A 26,869-nucleotide genomic window follows, 5' to 3' on the forward strand; every position below is an offset into this window, starting at 1 on the left:
CCCTTTAACTTAATGGTAAAGACCTCTTTGGGAATCAAAGTACCTTTTTACAGGGGTAGCATATTAGATATTCTGCACATCAAATAGTTACATTACGATTCACAACAGAAGCAAAATTACAGTTATGGTGTAGCAACGAAACTAATTTTATGGTTGGGAGTCACCTCAACATGAGGAATTGTATTAAAGGGTGGCAGCACTGGGAAGGTTGAGAGCCGCTGCCTTAAGGGTTTCCAGGGACAGAGAGGACCATAGGGTAGGTAGGTAAGTAGAAAAGGAATGAGATATAAAGGCATAAAAGAACCCTTGGGTAAGTGGCCCCGGATTGAGGGTCCAGGTAGGGGAATTCCAGGTGCAGCTCTCACCAGTATCAGCAATGCCTCTGAATCAGAGCAACCCTGAGGCCAAACTTCTTCAGAGCAGGCACAGGCTCCAGCAGCCGGACCAGTGTTGCCTCTAGGCTAACCGGAATGGCTCCTTGAGAGCTTTGTGACTTCAAGATGATCAGAAAATTTGCATGAATGCATCCAGGGTTGAAAAGTCTTGGTCATCCCAGATTGAATCTGGTGTTGGCCTGAATGAATGAGGATGTGGATTCTGGTCGACAGGACAGAAATGATCTTTGTTTTCTCTACAAATGTTCACTGTCACTATAATTATAAAGGTTGCAAGCATTTTCTTAATTGCTTCATAAATGATGTCACTAATCAACTTTTCGGAGAGAGTTCCTCCCCAACCACGCAAAGTGTAGGGTCCTGCTGTGTTTTGGATCTTTACAGAATCTTAGAAATACTCTTAGCCCACCTCCTGTATCTTATAGATTAAAAGGCCGAGCCTTCAGAATGCAAAAGAAACCCTTCAGAGTCATAGACTTGAGCCTAGGGTGGAAGGAGGGATCTTTCCTCCTGGGCTGTATCTCTCCACTTCCTTGTGGGATTTGCTGAGGTCACACTACAGTGGTGGTATCTGGAGGAGATGTCAAACTCTGCCAGGAGCCTTACAGCTGTCCATTCCATGGAGAGAGGTAGAACTTGATAAAGATCACATGCAAACTGTGAGAAAGCTGGTTTGGCTACAATTGACTTGAGATGGTGGATTTTCAAGCTTAATTCGCCAGAAAAAAAAAAATGTTACTGACCAAGCTTCACAAGTACCATGGCACATTCTTCAAAAAAGCAGAGCGATCCTTATTACTTTATATAAAGACAGCCCATTATTTCCCGCCTGTGTGTCTTCCACAGTTTCCACAGTGGGACTGTGAGGACATACTTTGACCTACATCTCACTCTTTCTATAACATGACTGTGATGTAAGTCAGAAGGACCAGCAGAAAAGACAAAATACGACTCAAAGGGTCAGAAATGTTGTGAAATGGGAGGAATGTACATTGTGCAAGGATCTGCACTACCATGAGAAAAACAAGTGGATGTCTTTCCTTTCAGGAAAAACCATTATGGAACCGTGTCTGTAGCGTTGACCGAGATGCGCACAGACCCCTCCTTTCCTCGTTATCCTGCACGTGCTAGTTGAACATTTGTTATAAGTGTTATTGTCATCCGAGCACTTCTGTTCACTAACTTAAACACAATTGAAGCAATTTTAAATCCCCACTCAGGGAAAATAAAAACTGCATTGGAGGAAAACAAGTTTACTTTGATTTATTTTTATCGATGCATTTTAAGCATACACACACATACGTATTTCTGATTACTTTCTTTGTTCAACAATATAGTAACTAACTATATACATTACAATTTTTGTTGAGGGAATCAAACATAATTTTTATCAGGTAACCTGACCAAGTTTTACGTCTCAAATTTATGGGGATTATTTTTTTATATTATAAAAATACAAATGTTTACAGTTTGGTCTAGCAAATATGTTGTGAAATCATCGAGTCTCAAATGTCGGAGTTAAAGTTCAGAAGTAGGGATGCCAGAGGGTTAAGGTTAACCTGGAATCTTGATTAAGTCCTCACAGGATCAAATGGTCTTTGAGGAAGTTCCCTAACACATTACTAGGCCCTGGATATTTTATGATCAATAACTTGAATTTGTGCGAGTACCCAGATTTGATCAAATCAAGGCATAAGTCATGCTTTTCAAATTCTTATCTAGGTGCACAGATTCAGAATCAGTTCTTCATTGTAGTGGACAGGACTGGAGCTACGATGTCAGCAGGTCTGTTGTCCCTGATCATCATTACTTCCTGTGAGACCAAGGCACAGAATGCCTCAAGGCGACCAGCATTCAAACCTGTAATGTGTAACAGCCACAACACTGAAAGGACAGGTAACATTTCCAGCACAAGGTTGCTCTAATGGTGAGCATGATGATGGTGACAATGACATAGGATGGTGAAGAGAACAGAGAGAAAGAGGCTGCTGAAATCAGTGATTAGAGGACTTGGGCTGGTGTCAGGGGACTTTCTAACAGAGATCGAAGGCCACCAACAAGATGGCTCAAACCTGGTGACTTGAGGTCCATCTCTAGGACCCAAAAGGTGGAAGTAGATAATTAGTTCCCACAAGTCGTAGAGGCCTACAAGTGCATACCGTGGCACACCACAGTCCCACCATACACACACACACACACACACACACACACACACACACACACAGTAAAATGAGAGTTAGAATGTGCTTGATTGGTAGAGCGGGAGAAAAATGAAGAGAGTAGAATACAATAAAAACTTAGGTCATACAGTCTTAAGGATACTGTCGACTTACCTCTACCCTAGAGGAGTACGAACCCAGTAGATAGGACACATGTTTCTGTTCTAGCATATAAAGCGATACCTGGCAAATAGCAGACCATTAAGAGATAAGAGCTGTCCCTTAACAGATAAGAGTATCCCAACCCAGAGACATATTGAGCACAAATTCAAGTTATTGATCATAAAATATCCAGGGCCTAGTAATGTGTTAGGGAACTTCCTCGAAGACCATTTGATCCTGTGAGGACTTAGTCAAGATTCCAGGTTAACCTTAACCCTCTAGCATCCCTACTTCTGAACTTTAACTCTGACATTGGAGACCTGATGATTTTACAACATATTTGCTACAGGATGTAGAGCATTACACTACAGGAATCCAGGATCTCTTCAGTATAATCACTGGTTCATGTTTCTGCACAACAATCGTGTGTACATAATACCTCATTTTTTGTTTGCTTGTTGTTGTTGGAGACAGGCTTTCTCTGTGTAGCCTTGGCTGTCCTGGAACTAGCTCTGTAGATCAAACTCACAGAGATCTGACGACCTTTGCCTCCGAGTATTGGGATTAAAGGTATGCATCACCCCCACCCCAGCAAATAAAGACTAACTAAATTCATCATGGTCCGTATTTCCAAATTCAATGATTTTGTTCCTTCTATAACTTGTAGGTATGGGAGAGATGGACACATTTGTGAAATGGAATGTACCTTTTCTTGCTGATCACAGAACCAGACTACCTTTCTCATACCCAAGGCAGGCAAACCATAGACAGTTCTAGCCCATGAAATACGTACACAAATGATGAATGCTTCTTCCACAAGGCCTCTTTGCTTTCAGTTCAACTCTATGGTTTCAGTAGAGAGAAGTCAGCGGTCCTAGGAGACAGTGGAGCCAACAAAACGAGAACGCTCAAGTCTGAATAACCAATTGGAATAGAATTTGTATCCCTTCTCACAATACAGTCTACACTATTGAACTGGGATCCAAATAAGGAATGTATCTTTGTTCTGTCGTGCCATGGATATCTGCAGAGTTAGCAGACTAACCTGGCTAATTCTGCACTCCTCTCATTTCTGCTTTTGTTTTGTGTGTGCACATCTTGAATGAGACATTGGGAGGATTTTTATGTTTACGTGGTTACCCAAGCATTTTCTTACTAGTCATTCATGTTACAGTACTTAGATATGTAGATAGATAGATAGATAGATAGATAGATAGATAAACAGACAGATAGACAATCTACATACCTAGACTTAGACTGTCTAAGTGCCCAATTTCTCCATCTCTATTACCTTTACCCTACTTGCTAGAGGGCTGCTTTTCCCGCTCTGCTGAAACAGTCTCCACTATTTTTCTCCTTGTCCTCGCTTTTATTCCTGCAGCTCACTGCCTTGTCTACGCTGAGTAATCTCTCTGATATGAAAATTTTGTTTTTGTCCTTCTTTTGCATAAATTTTGTGACTCGACAGCACCTCACATACAATAACGAAATAAATTAGCATACTCTTACAGCTTTATTTTTGGGCTTCTCACTCATCGTCTGCCTGAATGTCTTAGACGGCTCAATGCTTCCCAAGTATGAATCTAAAACACTCGGGTTTCAGGGCCCTCCGAGAGAGAGTTGTGGACTGCCCAAGTGGTCTGTTTACTCTTGTTGACTGGAGAAGTGATATAGATTGACAGGCAGTTATGTGAGCAATTGTTACTGCTATTATTTTCCAAAGTGTATATTTAGTCCTGTAATTAATAAGTATAAGTTTACTCAGATGGTAACTATTTCCACTAAATCTTTTTCAACACAGGATGTAGTCTCTGTCTTATACATAAGGGGCTGTGGATTTTTATGCTATAAAGAGATCCACACCTGGATATTTATAGATTGCTGTTCTAGCCATTGCGAACTATTTGGAATTCTATGAATGGACAATGACACTAATTTTCTTACATGCGGCAGATTCTGTGGCTCAGACTGCTTATCCTCTGGTCAGGGCTGCAATGACCAGGAGTCTGTAGACATCGTTTTCATTTTCTTTTAAATTACAAGATCGTAGAAGCCCAGGACACACAAAGGAGATGGATCTTTCTAACACCAAGGAACTGGAGACAGGGCTGAGGTCCTCTCCTTGCTTTACTGGCTGATAGGCTGGGTGAGTGATTTTGTAGGTGTCCTTTTCCACAGCAGAGCTCCGGTGTCCCTTCCCTGGCTTCCTGGGTGTTGAAAGGCAGTTGCAGTGGCAGCAACATGGTCTTGCTGGAATCACTCTAGTGGTGGCCTCACTGTGACTGGGCTGTGTGGTCTTCTGAGAGTCATTCTTGCTAGGTCAGTCTATAGCTCATTCTTCTGGCTTTTCCAAGATTTTGTCCTAATTACGTAACCCTTCCCATCTCAAGACAGTACATTGGCTTGTTTCATTTACTGAATCTGAACTGATACGAGCTTTGGGAAGTCACCGCCAACTCATCCAGGCTTTGGGAAACAGTGCTGCCTCGAGGAACTGCTGCTTCTGATCCCTTTCTACCACCCTGCGCTCCTCCTCCTTGTCAGGCCCTCCTTCATTAGGACCCCTTTGTTAGGAAGCCTTCACCAACTCAACTGAGTCAGGCTTTTCTTTTTCCTCTCCAGACACACCTCTGTGCTGGTGCTTCCTACCACCGGAGAGTAACGGCAAAGAGTTTGTTTAGATAATTTAGCTAATAAATCTACATTTGATTAATAACATTCTCAGGTAATTAATTATATTGGTAGGATAAAGAGATGAATGAAAGTGGAAAGAAATAAGAATAACAACAAAGAAACAAATAGTCAGCCAACTTCTTAGCACAAGGAAGGATGTATAGTTTTCTTATTCAACGGTGGCAGTCTATGAGTTTAGTCTGTTCCTCAATTTTAATTTAATTTATTTTTTTAGATATTCTAGCTAAGAGATCCATATAGTCTAGATCAGAGATGAGTATTTTTCCCCCTCAAAGACAAGTAATAAATACTCTAGGCTTTGGAGCCATACATCCTGGGACAAGTAAGAACTTTCTTGAGAAAGCAGCCATACACATATGGGCAGATGATAGAAAACCAGTGCTCAGTAAACCCCTTGGTCTAGGAACACTGCAATTCAGATTTCATAGAATGCACACATGCCACACATACCACACATTCACATTCTTCTCATTTGTTTAAGCAGTAAAAAGTGTAACGATCCTATTGAAACACCCAGTGAAAGAAAGAACGAAAGAAAGAAAGGAAGGAAGGAAGGAAGGAAGGAAGGAAGGAAGGAAGGAAGGAAGGAAAGAAGGAAGGAAGGAAAGAAGGAAGGAAGGAAGGAAAGAAGGAAGGAAGAAAGGGAGGGAGGAAGGAAGAATGTAAATAGGGAGCAGATTAGGCCTTTGTATAGGCAGTAGTTTGTCAACCCTGGTCTGGAGGATTAAGGAAAGGTCAGAGTTTGTAGCAGAAAGTACGTTTGATTTTTAGTTAATTAATTTATTGCAGGATTAATTTTTAAGTTTACGTGCCTGTGTTTCCTGTGTGCAGGCACATGTTCCTGTCATCACTGGATACTCATGAAAGCCAGAAGGGAAGTTGCATGCTCTCATGTAAACTGTTGGATGTGGGTGCTGTTAACCACATTCTAGTCCTCTGGAAGAGCAGCAAGTTCTCCTAACTGCTGTACCCCTCTTGACCTCTTATTGGAGGCCCTGTCGAGTTGAACCTAGACCCTCAATGTGCTTGGCAAACCCCCTATCGCTGAGCTATATCTCTAGGTAGTACTGTGACTGAACTTTGTAGGATTTTGGCTGTATTTCCATTTTTTCCCCTATATAAAAATGAAGCTCATAACACATTTATGATAGAATTAATTCTGACATAAACAATGCTGTTTAAAGGCTCTGAGACCTCAAGGACAAGCCTAGACCACATGTGAGTTTCTGTAGGTTAACAGAGAGTGGACTATTTCAAGTATGTCATAGCCAACATGTGACAGTCACGTCCTGAAGTTCTATGTATCTGACAAGACTCCTGGTGGACAGGATGTAGCAAGGATATATTCTCCCTGTAATAATATATTCATTTATAACATGGTAGGTAAAGAGGCACAAATAATATGTGGAAGATCAGCACACTCTATTTTTGTTCCTATCCAAAAATGGACAAATCACCTTAATTACAGTTTTCAATAAAACAGATGCCGAGAGATTATAGAGTCCTACTCATTATACCTCTGCTAGTTTCTAGAAGAGAAATATTCTTGTAGCTTTTCAAAGACTCGTGGAATTAGAGAGGTGGAAAGGACACTGTTTGCCACCCCCAATTCATAATTGAGAAAGTCGTAGGCACAGAACTGTCAAATGGCAGGCACCAAGTGGGCTGAAAAGGGTTGGACGGGGTGCGGCTAGGGGCAGACCCTGCCTCTGAATACCACTGCTGTGCTCCTCCTGCTTAATCGAGATGTAAAAATCAACTTCGTGGTTTGTTTTTAATAAAAAGTTGCCTAAGAGTAAATCTAACCATGGACTTATAGTTTAATTGCACACATTTCTATGGGGGGGTCAAAGCTTTTGCCTTTATGATATGTAAACCATACAGTTTGATGTTACATAAACTCTGCTACAAAACACAAAGAGAAAAAGCATAAGTATTTTGAACTTATCATACATATTTTTAACTGATAACATTATCTATCACCCAAAGTCCTGAGATGTGAAAGCAGAGTGGGTAAAGAATGGACAACCTGTGACCTTAAAGAACAGAGAAGAGAACAGAGTGTGGCCTGAAAGAGAAAATAGTCACTGTTACCTCAGGACTGTGCGTGTGCGCAAATATATGAATGCTTGCGCGCGCGCGCGCGCACACACACACACACACACACACACACACACACACACACACACACTTCCCATGGCTCTATGTTTACACTTCCCAAGAAGCCCTATCCTGTTCCCATTCAGAACTGGAATGCTCTGACTCCCATTACCTGTCTCCGTAATACTCATCTCATTTTTCATTCCATGGAAATGACTTATTGACTGTGTTTATTGTCTATTGTACTTACCCCCTCATCTGCAGCGTATGCTCCATGGCTGCTGTCTTCCTTTGTTTTCCTCTCTGATTTAAGAAGGTAGAGCATAATAGTTACTTGGGGAATACTTGTCGAATCAGTGAAGTTGAGAAAACAAGGAATAGGGCATTTGGAACACCTTGATATATTATTAAGTTTTTAAAAATACTTGGAGAAAATATAGGAAAGGATTGCAACAATATAATTGTAGAATGCCAAAGAACACAGGTGCTACCACATGCTGAGCCTCCTACTAAGGGCTTTGTGTCCATTGTCCTGTATTTCTCACTAAAACTATTATTATATTTAATTTTTTACAGTTGGTGAAAGTGAGGACAGTTTGTGAAGATCTAGACAATTGATAAAGGGTGGATCCAGAACTTACAACTCCATACCTTTTTGACTCCAAAGCCCATGGGTACAAACAGCCATTGCTCTGACAAGGTACTGAGAACAAGCTCTCTGATCAAGAGAATAGACAGAGCCATGTCAGCCTCTAGACCACTCTTTTGCTTGACGTTGCTAAGTGGACTGGTGCCTTCTGTGACATACCTATAGATTTATACTGAAAAGATTTGGATTTCTTCGGTTGTAATCTTCACATTTACCACACAGCATGACTCTCGCTATAGCTAGAAGGGTCTCCTAAAATGGTTTTTAATCAAAAGAAAGTTAGCAGCCAGGCACCATGGTTCATATCTGTAATTGTGGAACTGGAGAGGTTGAAACATCAGGGTTGTTGTGAGTTCAAAGCTAGCTTAGGCTACAGAGGAAGATACTGTCTCAAAACAAAACAAAATCAACAAACAAAAGGAGGTTAGCACTATTTCACTCAATGGCCAACCAATCCTCAAACCACATAATTTAAAATATCAGTACTTGTCATCTTGCTTAGACATTGGAAAATGGCTCGGCAAGCTAATACTTGTAGAGTAGACATACTGGGGCAGCAGGTAGCAAGGCTACCTCCACAGCACGCCTGTCTGTGTCTGTAATTACCTAAGGGTCGTGTAATAGAAAGCAAGCCCCCCCCCCGAACATAATCGTAAGCACATTTCTCTTTTCTGCTCGCACTTTAAATCATGCTGACATTTCCCCACGTATGTTTCTCCTTTACTTACAAACGGAAACAAGGAACATTATTTACCACTTTGCTAGGTCAAGAAGCATTTATCAGATACCATCCTCAATCAAAGTGGGTATGGAATAGCTATGAGGATAGAAATGGGGCAGGGATATATAGGACAGTGATGCTGTGGGAACACATGCTAGATACTCAGGAGTCTTAGGGACCAGAAAGGGGAAAGTCCCGTTCAAAGAGGTTAGCCACGGACACGTTAACACTCCGTAAGGGGCCTCTGTGGACCCTGATCATTCGACTTTTCACTTCCCGCTCATTTTCCGTCCTTCTCTTCACTAAGCAGGAGTAACAGTATTGACTGAGAGGGAGGCAGCTGTTTCTGAAGAATCAGAAGAGAAAGTAAATGACTGTTCATAAAGTCATTTGGAAATTGCTGCTGAGGACTTCCAATCGTGTTGCAAATGTCAGGATGTGTCACCATGACTGCATCACACATGTTGTCATTCAAGTAAGAATACCAACCACGAAACCCCTCAGAAAACACAGCTTATTTATGGAACAATTACTTCTGTAGTCAAACCACTCTTAAGCTTAGGAATTCATAAAAGTCAGTGGGGTTAGGTGTTTTCTTAATAGTCACAGATTTCCCCACATGCCCAAGCCAGGCATTTGAATTTTTTAAAAAAAGTCACAATTTTTTAAAAAGTGATTTTTAAAAATCACTGCTGATTCTGATCAACCTCACTTGGAAAAAAATATTATAAGACTTTAAAATACCAAGGATGCAACATTGGAGTTACATTGAGTCTTTCTGTCTCTCTGTCTTTATCTCTCTATCTGTCTCTGTCTCTATCTCTGTGCCTGCCCACCCCTGTGTGTGTGTGTGTGTGTGTGTGTGAGGTATGTGAGTGTATGTGTGTGTGTGTATATGTGTGTTTGTGTTTGTGTGTGTATGTGTATATGTGTGTTTGTGTGTGAATGTGTGTGAATGTGTGTGTTTGTGTGTGTGTATATGTGTGTTTGTGTTTGTGTGTGTGAATGTGTGTGTTTGTGTGTGTGTATATGTGTGTTTGTGTTTGTGTGTGTATATGTGTGTTTGTGTGTGTGTGTATATGTGTGTTTGTGTTTGTGTGTGTGTGAATGTGTGTGTTGGTGTGTGTGTGTTTGTGTTTATGTGTGTATGTGTATATGTGTGTTTGTGTTTGTGTGTGTGAATGTGTGTGTGTATGTGTGTTTGTGTGTTTGTGTATGTGTGTGTGTTTGTGTGTGTATGTATGTGTGTGCGCACACGTGTGCATGTGCTTGAGCTCTGGTGCGTGCACGGGTGTTCACTTGCCCTTCAGGTGCATGCAGAAACTGGAGGACACAGGCTGGCATGAAGATTTCCTCCACTGTGGCTCTCCATATTATGTTTTGAGACTGAGATGGAGCCTGGAGCTCACAGTTTAGGCTACTCTGATTGGCCATTGAGTGCACCAGGATCACCCTATCTCTGTCTCTCAGCCATGGACTTACATCTGTAAGCTATCATGCTCTGCTTCTATGTAGTTACTGGCCATCCAAACTCAGTTTCTCACTCTTTTTTTTTTTTGGGGTCTTTTTTTCGGAGCTGGGGACCGAACCCAGGGCCTTGTGCTTCCTAGGCAAGCGCTCTACCACTGAGCTAAATCCCCAGCCCCAAAACACCAGATGGTTTCTTTTTTTTTTTTTTTTTTTTTTTTTTTTTTTTCCCCGGGGCTGGGGACCGAACCCAGGGCCTTGCGCTCGCTAGGCAAGCGCTCTACCGCTGAACTAAATCCCCAACCCCTTCAGTTTCTCACTCTTGTGCGGCAAGCACTTTACTCACTGAGCCATTTCCTCAGCCTTCCCCCCAAAACCGTGTTCTTGATATACTCCTGACACACACTGAGAAAGCTAAACGAGTCAAGTTAGAAAATCCAGAAACACTGGATTTTCTACTGTTATTTAAATAATTAGAAATACCACTATCATTTGTAAAGAAAAAGAAGAAAATAGTTTGTTCATCCTATTAAATTTCAGCAGTATTTAAAGAATGCTCTCCCAAGTCTCTCAAACATTTTAATGAGATCACTCAGAAGGTAAAATTGCTATTTATCACCCTAAGTGCCACAGGATGAACATTAAACATCACTCTATACAACAAGCCATGTATAAGAGTTGAGTTTTTTAAATAAGCTGTTTTATTGTCAGGAACTATTTTTATATTCATGATCATGTTTAATTCCCAGAGTAAGCCTTAAAAGTAGACACCATTTTTATTCCCATTTTACAGTTTAGGGAACTGAGGTCCTGGGGTTAATGAGTGTAAGGAGTTTGTTCAAGGTCAGATAAGTAGGGAACGGCAGAGCCAGTGTTCATTGAAGAACTTTCTGACTGCAAACTCATCAGCTCCTAAGCTTGAGGCAGCGCTGCTTATATGGGAAGCTTCAGTATAGACAGAGCCCAGGAAGACGCACAGATAAGGAAAATACCCAATACAAATTGCATAGCTTACTACAAATATACAGTCCCAGTCAAATAACAAGTCTATTCCATGAGAAATGACATAAAATCAAAATGTAATTATGCTTCTCCCAAATATAAATGAAGCCTCAAATCTACATCAATATCCAGGGTCTGTCAATCCTGTCAGACATGTTCCAACTGTGGAAATTGCCAGTCTTGTTGCCAGCATCTAAACATTTTTGTTCTGTGTGGTGACCATCTGAGACTTCCAAAGACGAGTGTTTCCTGACAGGCAATCTTATAACAGTATCTATATATTTTTTAATTAAAAGGTTTATATTATCTTATGTACAGGTTTATGTTAAGCCCTAATACATTTAGCCTCTTACCGAAGTGTCTGAGGCACGTAGAATAATCTGCCCTAATCACTCGGGACTACACACGAACCCAAGAGTTTGAAAAGAACGATAGCGGTTGCATAGAACTTGAAAAGGACATGTTCTAAAGTTCTGTTTTGTTTTTTCTTACCATTCAAAGCCAAGCTAAGAACTAAAAGTCTCATAATCCAGCCTTTTCTTTGCTGACTGAGGTAAAGCTCTCTTCTCTTCCAACCTTAAGCACCCCAGGCCATGAGTTTGGCTCTTCTAGTCTATTTCCCCCTAGTATGTCAAGGTGCCTTGCTTGCTCTTCTGCCCTAGTTCTGAGGAACATTTTCTGTTATATTGTACTCTGCAGCTTTGCCTATCTGTCTGTCTATCTATCTATCTATCTATCTATCTATCTATCTATCTATCTATCTATCGTTTTTCAGGACAAGGTTTCTCTGTGTAGCCCTGGCTGTTCCAGAACTCACTCTGTAGACCAGGTTGGCCTCGAACTTACAAAGATGCACTTGCCTCTGCCTCCTCAAGTGCAGGGATTAAAGGTGTGGGCCATCTTCCCCAGATGTAACTATCTTTGCTACAAGATCCTTCAGCACAGAGACTACAACTGTTTGGTGTCTCTTGTGATAACCATAGATGCTGGCCCAAGGAGGTCCATAATAAATGTTACATGAATGAATGAATGAATGAGTGAGTGAGTGAATGAATGAATGAGTGAGTGAGTGAATGAATGAGTGAGTGAATGAATGAGTGAGTGAGTGAATGAATGAGTGAGTGAGTGAATGAATGAGTGAGTGAGTGAGTGAATGAATGAGTGAGTGAATGAATGAGTGAGTGAGTGAATGAATGAGTGAGTGAATGAATGAGTGAGTGAGTGAGTGAATGAATGAATGAGTGAGTGAGTGATCAGGAAAAGCACAGGCTCCTGGAACTCTACCTTTCCTTCCATGTTTATCTGGGCAGCAATCTGAGCTTTACTGATTGGCAGGAAGAAAAAGACTTTGGTCGTTGCTTTCTAAGATGATGACCAAGATTTCGTTTCAGTTCAGCTCCTTTCTGTGCTTCACTTTGAAAACCCAAGGTAATTCCAAGCTGTGAAGGGCTGCACATACCAAGCCTTACAATTAGGAAGGCACCGGATGGAACAGTAGTGGGCTAAGAAACTGAGGGGTTTTTGCTACCAGTTTTTTTTGCCTTTGAACAGAAAACATTTTTGTCTGGTGTTCTTAGAATCTCAGTAGCAGTGAGACAGAGCTAGGTGGCTTCCTGGGACTTGTTGGCCAGATGGTCTAGACTTCTTGAATAGTCCCGGGCCGTCAAGAGTCCCTGTCTCAATAAACAACAGCTGTATGGCTGTTGCATATGCATCGGCACACATATGCAAATGAACCTGCACACATATCATATACACATATGTGCATACAAACATGAACACACACACACACACACACACACACACACACATACACACACACCACCAAGACTACCACATGCACAAATACATGTACAGAGTTATGTCTGGAAGGATGAAGAATGGGGCTCTATTCAGAAATCAAAGTTTAGAAGCAATAACATATGTCAACCTCCAGTATTGACTTAATTATGTATGGGGCAATGAAGATTGAAGGAATCACGAATGGTTATACTCCAGAAGCTGAAGAAGCTTCAGGAGGTTTCCTTTGTTATATCTAAAACTTTCTATGATAGTTTGTGTGACATCATCACCCTCCTCTTCTCTGGTTGGGGTATGTTTTAACTAGTGTTCTACAGCTGTGAGGAGACACCATGACCAAGGCAACTTACAGAAACAAGCATTTAACTGGGAGCTTGCATGCAATTTCAAAGGGTTAGTTCATGATCATCATGATATGGCAGTAGGCAGGCAGCTACGGTACTAGAGAAGTAGCTGAGAGCTTAGGTCTGATCCACCACTTTCAGACTGGGGGTGGGGAATGAGAGAATTGAACTGGACCTGGTGAGGGTCTTTGAAACCTCAAAACCCACCTCCAGTGACACACCTCCCACAAGGCCACACCTCCTAATCCTTCTCAAACAGTTCTACTAACTGGGTACTAAATATTCAAATATATGAACCTCTGGGCCCATTCTCATTCATGCCACCATGGGCCATATACCTTTTACCCTCTTTCTTCCCTCGCTTTCAACTCCTTCCATTGTAATAGGCAAACGTTTCACTTCATTTTTCCTTCTTCTGTGGCTCTTGTTGCAGCCAGCATATTAGGGGACCTGTAAGAGCTGATCTGAAGTTTGTACAGAAAACAGTATCAAATTAAAGGTTCAGCAGAAAAAAATTTTTTGAGAAAAGAAGTTTGGCATGATGGGAAGAGGAGACCGTCTTTCCAAATAGCTACATAGTTTAAGACTCAGAATTAATTATTCCACTGTGAAGTTTTTAGTCAGATTTCAAGAATACCACTTGTCTCTCTTTTGCTCTTCATTATTTTTTTTGAGAAACCCTTCCTCACAGACCAGCCTCAATATATTTGCTTCTTGTAATTATTCAAGTAATTCTTGTGTGGTGGGGTTAAGCCTAGCTGTGAATCCATATAAAATTTGCCATTTAGTCCTTCCTCCTCCGGCCTTAGCTGTTACGTTCTTTACCTTGGTCTATCTTCACAATGGCATGTGACTTGTGCTGTTCCCATTCTACCCCTGGTCACATGTGCTTCCTTGTATTAAAACTGGTCCTCCAGATAACACCCCTGGCCTGTCTCCCAGTCCTGATGATCCTCCTTCGCTGGGGGCTGGGGAGAGGGTTACCTATTTCTTTCAGTTGTTCCTTTGTTGACCCTTTGCCAGTGTAGTGGTTCTAACAGATCTTCCCTTCTTCATCTGACTTCGAATACTTTTCTGTGGGATGTGATAAGAATTAGGAAATAAAGAAAAAAAAAGATCCACACCATTTACGAATCCAGATTCTGCAGCTCCGTTAGCGAGGACCTGAAGGTCTTCGAAATATACACAATGAAGCTGCACTGTGGAGGGCCAGTGGAAACTGCTGCCAGGACCAGTCAAGGAACATAACGAATAGGCAGGCATATAAAGAAATAACATGTCGGGTCATAAATACTATAAGTAATTGTCGTTAAATTTCTCCAGGTTGGGGTGAAGAAGCAGGTTCTGTAAATTACAGGGTAGTAAATGAATCACAGAGTAGAGGTATGGGCTTAGAAAATGGCGGGACGCCTATTACTCGGCCATTCCCAAATAGCTAACTTGAAAGGGAAGTCTTTGCTTAACTGCACATACACATACCCAATCGCCAACATTCCCCATCCCCAGAGCCTGGAATCCTTCCTTGCCTTCCACCTGGTGACTGTCAGGCGATGTGCTTTTGTTTTTATGTTTTGCTATTGTGAAGTTCTTGAGCTCCATGGGAGATTCTAGTTGTGGTGCAATTAATTTCCCTCTCTTCCCCTTAAGCTTATCTGGCTGGGTTTACTGCTCTTGGAATGAAACTGACCAGGTGAGTGAGGGAAAAGAAGACAGAACAAAGAGACTGGCTGAGTAGGGAGCAAAGGCTATCCAGGGTTTACCCTTGTGATGGGCTACCAGAAACAGAGCCTTCAGGGGACGTCTAGTTTGCTCCTGTTCCACACCTATTTGTCTTATTTTAGTACTAGTATTACCTTTACTTCCGAAACCAAAATCTTTCTTTGAATTAATTTTTGCCTATTTTCTCCAAGTTCATTATTTACTTTTACAGAAGGTGTGACACACACATTATGATATGACATTTATGTGTTCTATAAAATGAACAAGAATTGGATCCAGTATTTTCATTCTAACAGAAACCCTGTTTCTTCTACCACTACCCCCACTTATATCCCACACTGAATAACTATTCGTGCTTATTGAGAGAGTCAAGCAAAATATCCTTTTCTATCTGGCCCACAGCCTAAACAGAAAACATCGGTGAAGCCAAGTGAATTCAGTTATATTTTTAATTGACACAAAGAAAAAGTTGGGGTGTGTTAATGATAATTTGTAAAACAAATAATTTCTAATAAAATCACTAGATTATTATTAGGTAAATTGTTAATTATTACTAGGTAAATTCTTTCTAATAAAACAATCTCGGCATCTGGAGAGGGTGGTGCAATTGGCTCTCTGAGATTTGATTCTTCAGTTTTTCCTTTATTTTTTAAGCTCTATTCCACATCCTGCCGGAAGTTTCTGTTTTCGTTTTATTTAGCGAGAGATATTAAACCCTCATTAAGAACAAATTCTTCTCTGATAAAAATTGATGCAAATTAAAAAAATTTATAAACTCTAACAAAGCCGTATCAGGTATTTTCATGAGTAGGCTGTGAGAAACATGGATATAAGGGTAGTACGATTATAAAACAGTGATCATTTCTAGGGGATACCAGATAAAGAAAGAGGTTCCAACTTAACCTTCACTGTTCAGTTTCTTCAAAAGAAATCTGAGGGACTATCAACCTGCTAGGTTCTTATGACACCCTTAGGTGATTGGTGTATTATATCACGCACTATAAATTCCTTTGAGTTCAAATAACACGAGTGTAGGTGGTTCTAGGACAAGCTCAGTAAATGTGGAATGCTGATTAATGGGTCAAGGTGGATGTGTTGGGAGGCATGTGCTTTGGGTTCTGTCTTTGACAGTGCTTTAAAAAATGACTGAGAAAAATGTAAAGAAGGCATGAGGTTTGTGGAAGAGCCACAGACGCTGAGATCAATACTGTATGTGTTGAGTGAACTAACTGCTCTATAGGACAGTGCTGCAAGAGGGACTAAGAGACAATGGTCAGAGAAAAGAGAAAGGAGAAGGAAGGCCATCCTTTACTGAGCACATACACTGCTAAATACCATTCTAAGAATATTACAAGTATTACTTACTCCTTATAACCATCTTCTGAAATGTTAATATCTACTGAGGGCAAAGAGAAGTCATGACATCTTTACACGTTCGCAATGCTAGTATGTCTGAATGAACATACGGAAAACAGCCATGTTGGTGTAGTCCTAAGGCCCCGGTTCTGAACTACCACACAAGATTTAGGCTATAAACCCTTGCGCCTCAATTCCTCCAAGCAAATTATACAACATTGGCCCATCCTTCAAAATAAACAAAGAAACAAAAAAACCAAAACTCTTTTTTTTTTCCTCTTCGAGAATAAGCACAAAATAGGCCAACAGTGCCTACAAACATTTTAGTTTGCATTAATTGAACTATTTTATCAAGGATCTGTGGTCACTCTGTACCCTACACTACTCAGCCTCCGCCGGCGGGTCACACTTGGAGGAACACATCCACAAAGACAATAGGCAGGGTCTATGTGAAAAGACTGAGAGTCAGGAATGGTGCTCTAGAGAGAATGTGCTCAGACAGTGGAGCTTGGGGAAGACAACAGAGCTAGGTGTGGTTATAAGGAGTGATCTTTGCATGTTCGCTGTACCGCGTTCAGGGATTAGCTTACCGTATGTAGTCTCAAGGGAACAGAAAAAGAAAAGGACAGTAGCTAAAACTTAAAAGGAGAAAAATTATGCAAAATGCCAGACAGAGCTGTATAACGATGAAAACTGCCAGATGAAACGGGCTGTCTAGGGAACAGGGCCACTGCCCGAGCTGGACCACTGCCGGAACTGGGTGTGAGAAGAGAAGTTCTTTCTGAGAATGTTGTTGAAGCTACCGGCAGGTCAGTGCTGGAAGGGCCTTCCTGCCGGTGCTAAATGATAATCAGCGTCACCAGCGGGGAAACTAGTTTCCACGCAGAGGCCAGTTCGTGTGATGCGGTCTTCAAGTGACTTTCTGCACGTCCCGCTTCCTTCTACTCACACAGAGACAAATAAATAAAAAGAAAAGAAAAAAAAAGAAGAAGGAAAGGAGGTGGAAAGAGAGAAACTTTGCAGAGCTAAGCCTAACCCAGCCTTGTTGCCTGCCGAATAACTGAGAGGATCGTTTAAGCTCTCCTCAGTTGTTTGAGTCTTTCATTGTGAACAGAACAACCCTGATGGACATGGTGGCACAAGCTGTAATCCCAGCGTTCGAGAGTTGGAGGTGTAATAACCTTTAGTTCAAGGTCATCCTCCATTACAGAGTGAGTTCCAGGCCAGCCTGGCCTACAATGAGATCCTATTTAAAACAAAACAAAACAAACACAAGACCAAAACAAATTCCCCCCCACCCCCGCACAATAAGAGCAGCAGCAGCAACAACAACAACAATAACAATAATAACCGTACCATCGTACCATCACCAAGATCAAAAGGCAAACCTGAGCCAGGTGGTTGTGGCACACTCCTTTAATTCTAGCTCTCAGGAGGCAGAGGCTGTGGAATTTCTGAGTGTGAGGCCAGCCTGCTCTACAGAACGAGTTCCAGGCTACACAGTGAAACCCTGCCTTGAGGGATGTGGGAGGGGAGCAGCAGCAAACCTGAAACAAGGATAGCACAATAGACAAGTTAATGCAGATGGGGAAGGGCCCGGGAGGCCTCACCCAACCTTCTCCAACTACAGACAACTGAGTCTTCACCAGGGAACAGCACACCAACTGTTATCCAATACCAAATGGTCAGCCCTGAATATATACACATGCAAGTAGCATTAAACAGACTGAGAAGGCTGTACTTACAGATTTAGGAAAACACACACACACACACACACACACACACACACACACCAACAAAAAGAAAGTTCGTGAAGTTGAAGAACGAAAAGAGAGATGTAGTAGGGTTTGGAGGGAGGAAAAGGAAGGGGAAAATTATATATATATATATACATATGTGTATATATATAATTGTAAGTAATTTATATTACAGTATATAGACAATATAAATTATATTATATAAATAGGCTATTAGGTAAAGAGAAATAATAACCTAAAACAATGATTGGGGGAAATACTCTCTTGCTCTTTGTCTGATCTATCTTATATGGATTTTAGTGAGTAGGTCAGGTTATCTAAAAATGTAAAATACTTTAGACAATTAAACAATATGAAAATATAACCTCTGGTGACCACAATGTTAATTCTGCTTATGATTTACATGGGGCCGCTATCTTCTCTGTTACCTCTTTCTTTTCTGGATCCCGAGTGTTTTGATTTTTTTATTTGATTTTATCTTCTAGCATGTATGGCCTTTCCGAGTTGGTTTTCTTGTCTTGTTTACCTGTTGTCTAGATCTTTGTTTTCTGCTACATTTCTGGCATTGTATTAGCTACCATTCTAGCTACTGTTGAAAAACAAGATGTCGAGGGAGAGGCCATCATTTTCCTCCAGGAATCCGCCACTGGTTAAAGACTTCTGTCAATACATCAATATACAATCCTAAGAAAAATATCTGGAGGCCTTTAGAAGTGAGGCAGATAGAATCCCACAAAGGACCACAGACAATTAGGGGTCCAAAGTGTTTGGCTGAGCAGCACCCTAGGAGAGCAGGGTTTTCATTCTTTCTTCTTGCTGTGTATTTTGCTGGTTCTCTTCAGTTTTGTGAATTTCCACATTGGTCCTGGGATAAGATTTCTAATTCTTAGTCCCTTTACATTTACTTTAAGGTAAGTGGTATGATTCCCACCCCCTTACACACACACACACACACACACACACACACACACACACACACACACCCACACACATCTCTATCTATCTATCTATCTATCTATCTATCTATCTATCTATCTATCTATCTATCTATCAGAAAGTTCGATTCATAAAATGATGTCTAAGGCACTGTAACTTTCTCAAGTTGGCTCATGTCAAAAAGCATGATCAATAAATTTGCTTTTTTAGGTGTCATTATGCCCAATTGATTGTTTTATTCTGGGTTGAGGCTGGCTGCTAACTTTCTTTCATTTTGTTTGTTTGTTTGTTTGTTTATTTATTTATTTAGAGACAAGGTCTCACTATGTAAAGTAGGCTGGCCTTGAACTTCTACACTTTTGCTAGGATTGCAGACACACACTATCAGGGCTAGTCACTGCTTCGTGTAGAAATGCTGGAATCCATAGAGAATGGTGTAAAAGGCAATCACAAACGATGGGTACAGAAGCTGCAACAAGGTCTGTGAAAACGCCATTGGTAGTTAGGCTTTACAGAACTAAGGTAGTAGCCATGATAGTTAGGCTTTACAGAACTGGGCCATGCATCTGCCACTGACCTGTATGTGTAAAATATAAATAAAAATAACACTGATTGACTGCTTAACTATCATATATACACACACACACACACACATATATATATATATACACATATATATATCTATCCCCTTGTTTATCAAATGGGGGTAATAAGAGTAATTAAAATTATATATATATCAGATATAAAACATTTAGATTTTAATTACACTTATTATCCCCATTTTATAGACAAGGAAAGTAATGTCAAGGGTGATTAAATCCCCCCCCCCAAGGCTGCTGAGTGGGTAACATCAGGATTTGAATTAGGATTGTAAAAGGAAGCAAAATAGAAGAAATTTCTTATGCATTTAGATAACAGACACACATCTACACATGTATGCACGTATTTAAAATTAACTTTCTAAAACAAGGCAAGGAAAAGGGACAATCAAGGTACCTAGGTGCCTTGTGAAGCATGGGCAGTCAACCTGTGATTGAAAACCAGCAAAGAAGTATTGATCTAGGTAAACACTGGCTGCCTGCATTCATAATCTTATATTATAAAAATTAAATAAATCCTCTGAAAGGTGTGAGTTTTTCCTTAGTTGCATTTTAAATTTTACAGAACCACGACAATTTAAAATCCCTTGATTGTAATTCTCAAATAAAATAATAAAAATCTCAAAATGGTAAAATATTGCATGGAGGTTAGTTGTAATCTTCTTTTCCTCAGTTAGTCACAAAGATTGATCCATTAATCATGCCAGGGGCTGGGATTCTATTGCTTATAGGAGCAAGTAGTTCTGGTGTGTATAGAGGGGCTGGCATAGAGAACCTACTCAAGAAACGCCATGAAGAAGAATATTGAATAGACCTATAGAACAACACGATGCTCGCACAAACGGGCCACTAATGTGCCATGATTATTTATTTATTAATGTATTTAATTTATTTATTATTTAGTTTTCAAGGCATACTTTATCTGTGTAACAGATTTCTGGCTGACTTGGACTTACTTTTAGACAGGCTGGCCCTGAACTTGACAGAGATCCGCCTGCCTCTGCCTTCCAAGTGTGGGGGAGTAAAGGCATGCAAGCATCTGCCTTCTAAAGGCTGTGTGGACCACCGAGTTTCCAGTAAGAAATGACGTGGTAGAGAATGATTTCAGTCCATGCTCCCTTGTGCTCTCGTGTGTTAGTCAGGGCAGTTAGCACCTCTCACTGTCAGAGACTGCTAAGCTAGAATGCAAAACCCTGGAGCATACTAACAGACGCCCACATCCAGGTGGACAACAGAATAAATTAAAGCTCTAAGTTTGCTTTTCAGTTATTGCATGACTTCAATTGATCGTGTGCTTTATAAATAATAATTTATTCATATTGATACATTTTAATGTACAGATAAATATATAAATGTTAACCCCCTACACACACACTTTTACTGATAGTGCTGTGTAATATGAAAGTTCGATACTGTAGCTTTACATGATTCATTTATGTTAAATGTATTCAACAAAAATATGATCCTAAAAATAAAGTATGTCTTCCTGTGGAGGAAGTTGGAGGTAAAAGTGGGGAGTGGGCTAGCCTTCCATGTTTTTCATTTTATATAATATGCTAAAAGTAAGTCATAACACTTCACACAGCAATGAAATATATCAACTTTTGCTGATTTTTAACTCTTCCAAAAGAAGTGCCTGAAAATCCTCCGGATTCCTCTGTCCGACTCTTGTCTGTGGAGATTGTCATTTCAAAAACAGGGCCTTCCAGCTGCTCAAAACCTAGGAAATGTTCGAGGCTTCCTTTTCTTCACCACTGACATTCTGTGCCTTCCTAGTTTGTCCCTGCCTCCTTTCTTTTATGGGCAAAACAGAGATAGGAGTTAGCACGGACTTCAGACCAGAGTATTGTGAATGAGGAACACTTGTTTCTTTCTGTCATTTGAATTAGAGGGATGTTATAGGACCTTCAATATTATCACTTGGAACACTGTGGTTTTAGAGAATTTTTCCTTTAAGATTTATTTTCTTTTAAAAAGAAAGAGAACACCACACCTCTAAATAGTATATCATTTTCAAAGCTTCAGCAACTTTTTTTTTTCCTTTAGGTTTCTTTTTTCCACTCTTACACGAACTCACATGTTCACTTAATATATTTATGGCTGTGGGAAAAATATCTTAGGATGGCACCGAGGAAATAAAACGGCTGGGACGGATATGGTGACATACACCTTTAATTCCAGCACTCAGGAGATAGAGGCTGTGGGATCTCTGTGAGTTCAGGGAGAGCCTGAAATATATAGTAATTTCCAGGCCAGGCAAGGCCACGCAGTCAAACCGTGCCTTGAAAAATGAAATAAAACAGAACAGAAAGGTTATCTTACTCAGTTTACTTTTAAAAGTTAGGCTATCAGCCAGGCTATGAAAAAAAAATCACACTATTTAATCTTCAAAACTGTTTGTATTTAAGATTCTTGAAAAATTTGGATCTTGGTCAGAAGGAACTGCAAGAAAACATCTGGGACCTCGAATAGTGCCTGTGAGTTGTAGGTGCTCAATAACCGTTTAATGAAGGCAATCTTGGGAAGGCTTATCTTAATCCTCAAATAGAAACTAAAATCAAGTCTAAGAATAAAGGAGACGGAAAGAACTCATATGCTCAAAAGATTGCTCAACTAGTTAAAAACTTGTGTGTGAATCTTATTCTTATTTTAATTCCTAGGTGTTTTTTTTTTCCCTCTCAGAATCCCTTTGGCTTGTTTATATCAAACTGTTAAACAAGATCCTCCAAAGATGAAGCATAGTAAAAACATCATTAAGAGTAGATCTCACATTCAATGTCTCTAGAAGTCACTGACCATAAAGTAGTCACAGGCAGTGAGAAGTATATAAAGCAAAGGATATATATATATATATATATATATATATATATATATATATATACACATACATACATACATATATATACATATATATATATATCAAACCTTGGCTATATTGAAGAGGCCTATTTCTAAGGTAGACTGTCAATTGTCATATTTCCACAAGGTGTGTAATTTCAGTGCATCTTGTGTATCCATACAGGTGATTGCTCTCTGACTTTTAAGTGCACATTTTAGCATAAGGTTTATCTTCGTTTCTGTGTGTTGTATTGAATTTTTTCTTTCTTTCTCAATTTGTCTGCTAACGAGGCATTCACAATCTCAATGCATTCTAGTCTTGATAAACTTATCTCTTACTGTTTTGGCCTATGTGATGGCTAACCCATTGACAAAAGAAATCTAAGCCGATAAAAGCCTTTCTCGGCCACTTGTTAGCAGGCCGGGCTGTAAAATCATAACACAATGCTCGCCTCTTTCATGGGGCACCACAAGGCAGCGATCAAACCCACCCCTCCTCACTTCCATATCCAGTGGAGTTGTAGTTTATTACCATAACCCTCCCAAGTCAAAAGGACACCAGTTTCAAGCCTGGCAACTTGGTACAGAGAGGGCTTCCCCTCTGACCTCTACTCTGCTGGGCCTCTCTACCTGTCCTCGCCCACTGTCTACAGGTCCCGAACATTAGAAAATAGAAAATGTGATGATCTTTGTGTGTCTCTGTGAAATGTGTGTATGTGTGCGTGTGTTTGGGTGTAACGCGCCTCCTGTTTGGCTGCGCCGCCCGTCCGTCACGGCGTGGGCCAATGGCAGGCTGCCTTATATAAAATGAGTGTTTTCAGTCTCTCCGGGTTGCATGTACTGTATGTGGAGCAGTGTACAGTGGAAGCGGAGGCAGCGCGGCTCCGCGAGCTCCTCTCCACTTTCCCATAGAGAGCCCCTGACTGGCCGCTGAGGGCGAGCCACACACACGCCCTCGCGCCGCGGCGAGCCCGCGAGGTAGGCGCCCGCCATCCGCAGCCTTCGCAGGCGCTCTCCCGCACTTTCTGTTTTCCTACTCACTTGCGAGCCGCCGGGGCTGCAGCCCGAGGACTCCGCGGCAGGAGCGGCGGCGGCGGCGGCAGCCGGTAGGGTGGACTTGAGGAAGGCGAGGGGAGCCCGCGCGTCCGGAGCCCGAGCCGCCACCGGCCGGCGCCTCGCGGGCCACTTTCCCCTCAGCCAAAACTTTGGGTGGCGAGAGGTCGGGCCGAGGGTCGCGGCGGCCGCGCCGGCGGGCCCGGGCCGGGGGGCGCGCGGCGTTGCCCGGCGAGCGCGAGCTGGGGGCCGGGCTGGGGAGGAGTAGGCCAGCCGGTGCCAGGCTGCGTTTGCAGGCAGCACCTCTCGGCGCCCGGGCAGCGCCGCCTGAGGGGGCACGGAGCTGGGGCGCGGGGTTGAGCCGCCTGGGGAAAACAACAACGGAGCGGTCCTCACGCCGGCAGGCGGCTCGTGGCCGCCCCGGGAGCCCCAAACTTCAAGGAGGCGAAAGTACGTGGAGGAGCCCCGGGCAGGGCTCGGCTGCTGGGGGAGGTGGGGCCTGAGGAGCCCGGGGCAGGGGTGGAAGGTACGGGAAGGCTGCCCTCGGTGGGTCTGGGTTACGTTTGGTGTGTGCGACGGTGACCGGGACCAGCAGCCCAGTTGCTCGTTCATCTGCAGAGTTAGGATTTGGGTGTTCCGGCCCCGAGATCGGTGTCCCCCTCACCCCCCACCCCCAGCCAAATGCGCGGCGAGTGGAGAAAGTGCTGTTCTAGTGCCAGAGTAGCCTGGAGGAAGAACAGGGGAGAGGGGAAGGAGGCGAAGAAGGCGAGAGAGGGAGAGGAGGGGAGGGGAGGGAAGAGGAGAGGGAGGGGGGGGGAGAGAGAGAGAGAGAGAGAGAGAGAGAGAGAGAGAGAGAGAGAGAGAGAGAGAGAGAGAGAGAGAGAGAGAGAAACGGGAGGGAAGAGAGGAGGGGGAAGAGGAGGAGGGAGGCTGTGTCAGGATTTTGCTTGAATGTGGGATTATGTTGTGTCAATAAGTTTAAGGTGGAGAGAGCGAGGCTGGGGGTGGTGGCGGTGGAGGGGAGGAGGAAGGCCTTGGCTGTTTAAAGACTCATTCTGAAGGTAAGTTATGGCATTGCATGGTCGCGATGACAGAAAACTTGCAGATCCTTTATCCGGGGATGGGGTCGATGCCTCTAGAAAGAGCTCCCCAACCCTCTGAAGCCACGCTCGTGTTACACTGTTATTTGCTGCGAACCGGGTCGCTAGTAAATTACAGAAATCAGACTGGAGGCTTCTTTTCCTCCTCCACCTCGTCTCGCTCACTCACCCTCAGAAATGTATTATTTTTTTTAATTTATTTTGGGGATATCGCATGAAACTTAACGTAACTGAGACCGAACCCGAGTCCTGTAATTTACAAGGACCCTGAATCCAGGAATCTGGAACACGTTTATGTGTGAAATACCCGCGATCATTTCTGCTAAATGAGGAAGGTAAAACGAAACGATGCAAAAAGCTAAGACACAACATGTACGACAGAGGAGGGGGGGGAGAGGGAGAGACACAGAGACAAGCTATTTTTTGCTTTCCTTTCTACAGAAAGGAAAATAAAGCGTGCATTCCCCTCCCTTCCCAGTGTGTAGGGTCTAGTCAATATTTTAACTGTCTGAGGACAAATTAGCCCAGGTGGATCTTGTTGAAAAGTTTCGCGAGGTGGGGTGGAGGTGGGGGGGTAGCTGGAGGGGGAGGTGGGTGGAGGTGGTGGGGGATGGGGACAGAGCTAGCTCTGCCTCGGCTAATGGTCATTGGCCTGGGGCTTTGAAACCATTGCCTGTCCTGCTAATGACACGTCCAGTTCTCGTCTACCGGCCGTGGACGCCGGGCTGCTGTTCCTGTGGCTGGCTGGCGGGGACTGGGGTACTTTCCTTGCACGGGGAGGGGCGCTCTCGGCCATCCCTTGGGGCTGCCCACTCGCGGCGTGGGTTCCCCACGCGCGTCCTCTCCCCCTGCGCGCCGCCGCCACCTCTGCTCGCGCGACTTTTGTAGCCAGACTACGGCCAGGGGGCGCGGGGGTCCCCGCAGCGGGCATCTCCGCGCGGCCACCCGGCGCCTGGCCCCACGCGCGCCACGGCAGGAATGGCAGCGCGGGGCCGGGCGGCGGCGGTGCCTCCCTGGGGGGCGGCAGAGGCAGCGGCGGCGGGATCTTCGCCGGGGCCCGCGGGAGGAGGAGGAGGAGGAGGAGGAACGGGAGGAGGAGGGACGGGAGGAGGAGGGGAAGGAGGAGGAAGAGGAGGCGAGGGAGGCCCCCCCCCCCCCCCCAGACCGCCGCCAGTTCGAGCGGGCACAGGCACAGGGACACCCTACTCGTTGCTCCTACGTTCTGGAAAGGTGTTTAGAAGACTTTTACGCCCGGAGTGTAGGGTTTGCACTTCATTTTTTTCCTTCCCCCTCTTCCCCAAAGCAAGATGGACTCTATTGCCTTTCTCTTTCTCCCTCTACCTCTGCCTCTGTCTTGTCAGCCTTAAAGATCGACATTTTGTACTAAGATGCAAAGTTGATGGTGACCAGCAACAAAGCCTGGGTGGGATCCCTCCCTCCCCTTCTCCCTCGGCATTTCCCAGCCTCCCCCACCCCGACCTCGCCGACCTGGTGGACTGAGCTTGCTGTCGTGGGCTTTGGAGAATTTGTTTCCCCAGGTCGACTCCGATCTCCAGTCTCCGGATTGTGACCTAGCCCGGCTGTTGGGAGCTGGCTGTGGCCGCCCAGGTCTGCAACGCTGAGGGCTACGATACCTGGACCGGCTGCTACCGTAGCCCTTTGGGCTGGCTGGCTCCTGGGCAGAGGGAGGCACCGAGGAGTGCCTATCGATCTTTACGATTTGGTTACCGGTGTATTTGCCCAGGGGGTGGTGATCACTTGTGCAAGTTGATGAATGATCGTGATGTGGGCTTTGCTGTTCAGAACAGATCAACTTTCTGCTTTGTACAGACAGGGAGTAGGAAGCAAGGTTCTGGGGAGACCCAGGAATGCCAGCTGGGCTGCCCCCACCCACTTTGAATAATCAAAGATGCTTTCCCTTTCTGCCCTTGCGCTCTTTCGCTCTTTCGTGGAGGAGGGTGGAGACAGGCAAGGGGTTGGTGTAGAGCTGGACTCCTGGGTTTTGTGCCCTTCTCTCA

General features: G+C 43.1%; 1 protein-coding gene and 1 long non-coding RNA gene across 39 annotated transcripts in view; one reads left to right on the plus strand and one right to left on the minus strand.

Annotated features, from left to right (window-relative positions):
* Positions 1-1,634: 1,634 nt before the first annotated feature.
* On the minus strand, positions 1,635-26,552 carry LOC134480992 (uncharacterized). The gene is made up of 5 exons (XR_015633063.1): positions 26,340-26,552; positions 7,761-7,813; positions 3,510-3,590; positions 2,729-2,797; positions 1,635-2,255 (listed from the first exon to the last, which is right to left on the minus strand). It is a non-coding gene; the product is annotated as an uncharacterized LOC134480992 (long non-coding RNA).
* Bbx (BBX high mobility group box domain containing) overlaps positions 23,527-26,869 on the plus strand; it is a 247,692-nt gene continuing 244,349 nt past the window's right edge. For 23 of the 38 annotated variants that reach the window (XM_087576272.1, XM_087576280.1, XM_087576296.1 and 20 more), the window contains exon 1: positions 23,527-23,676. The gene's annotated coding sequence lies outside the window, so the exon portion shown is untranslated. 38 annotated transcript variants of the gene reach the window in all.

Source organism: Rattus norvegicus, chromosome 11 (assembly GCF_021556685.1).
Source record: "Rattus norvegicus strain SHRSP/BbbUtx chromosome 11, alternate assembly SHRSP_T2T, whole genome shotgun sequence".
NCBI classification, from domain to species: domain Eukaryota; kingdom Metazoa; phylum Chordata; class Mammalia; order Rodentia; family Muridae; genus Rattus; species Rattus norvegicus.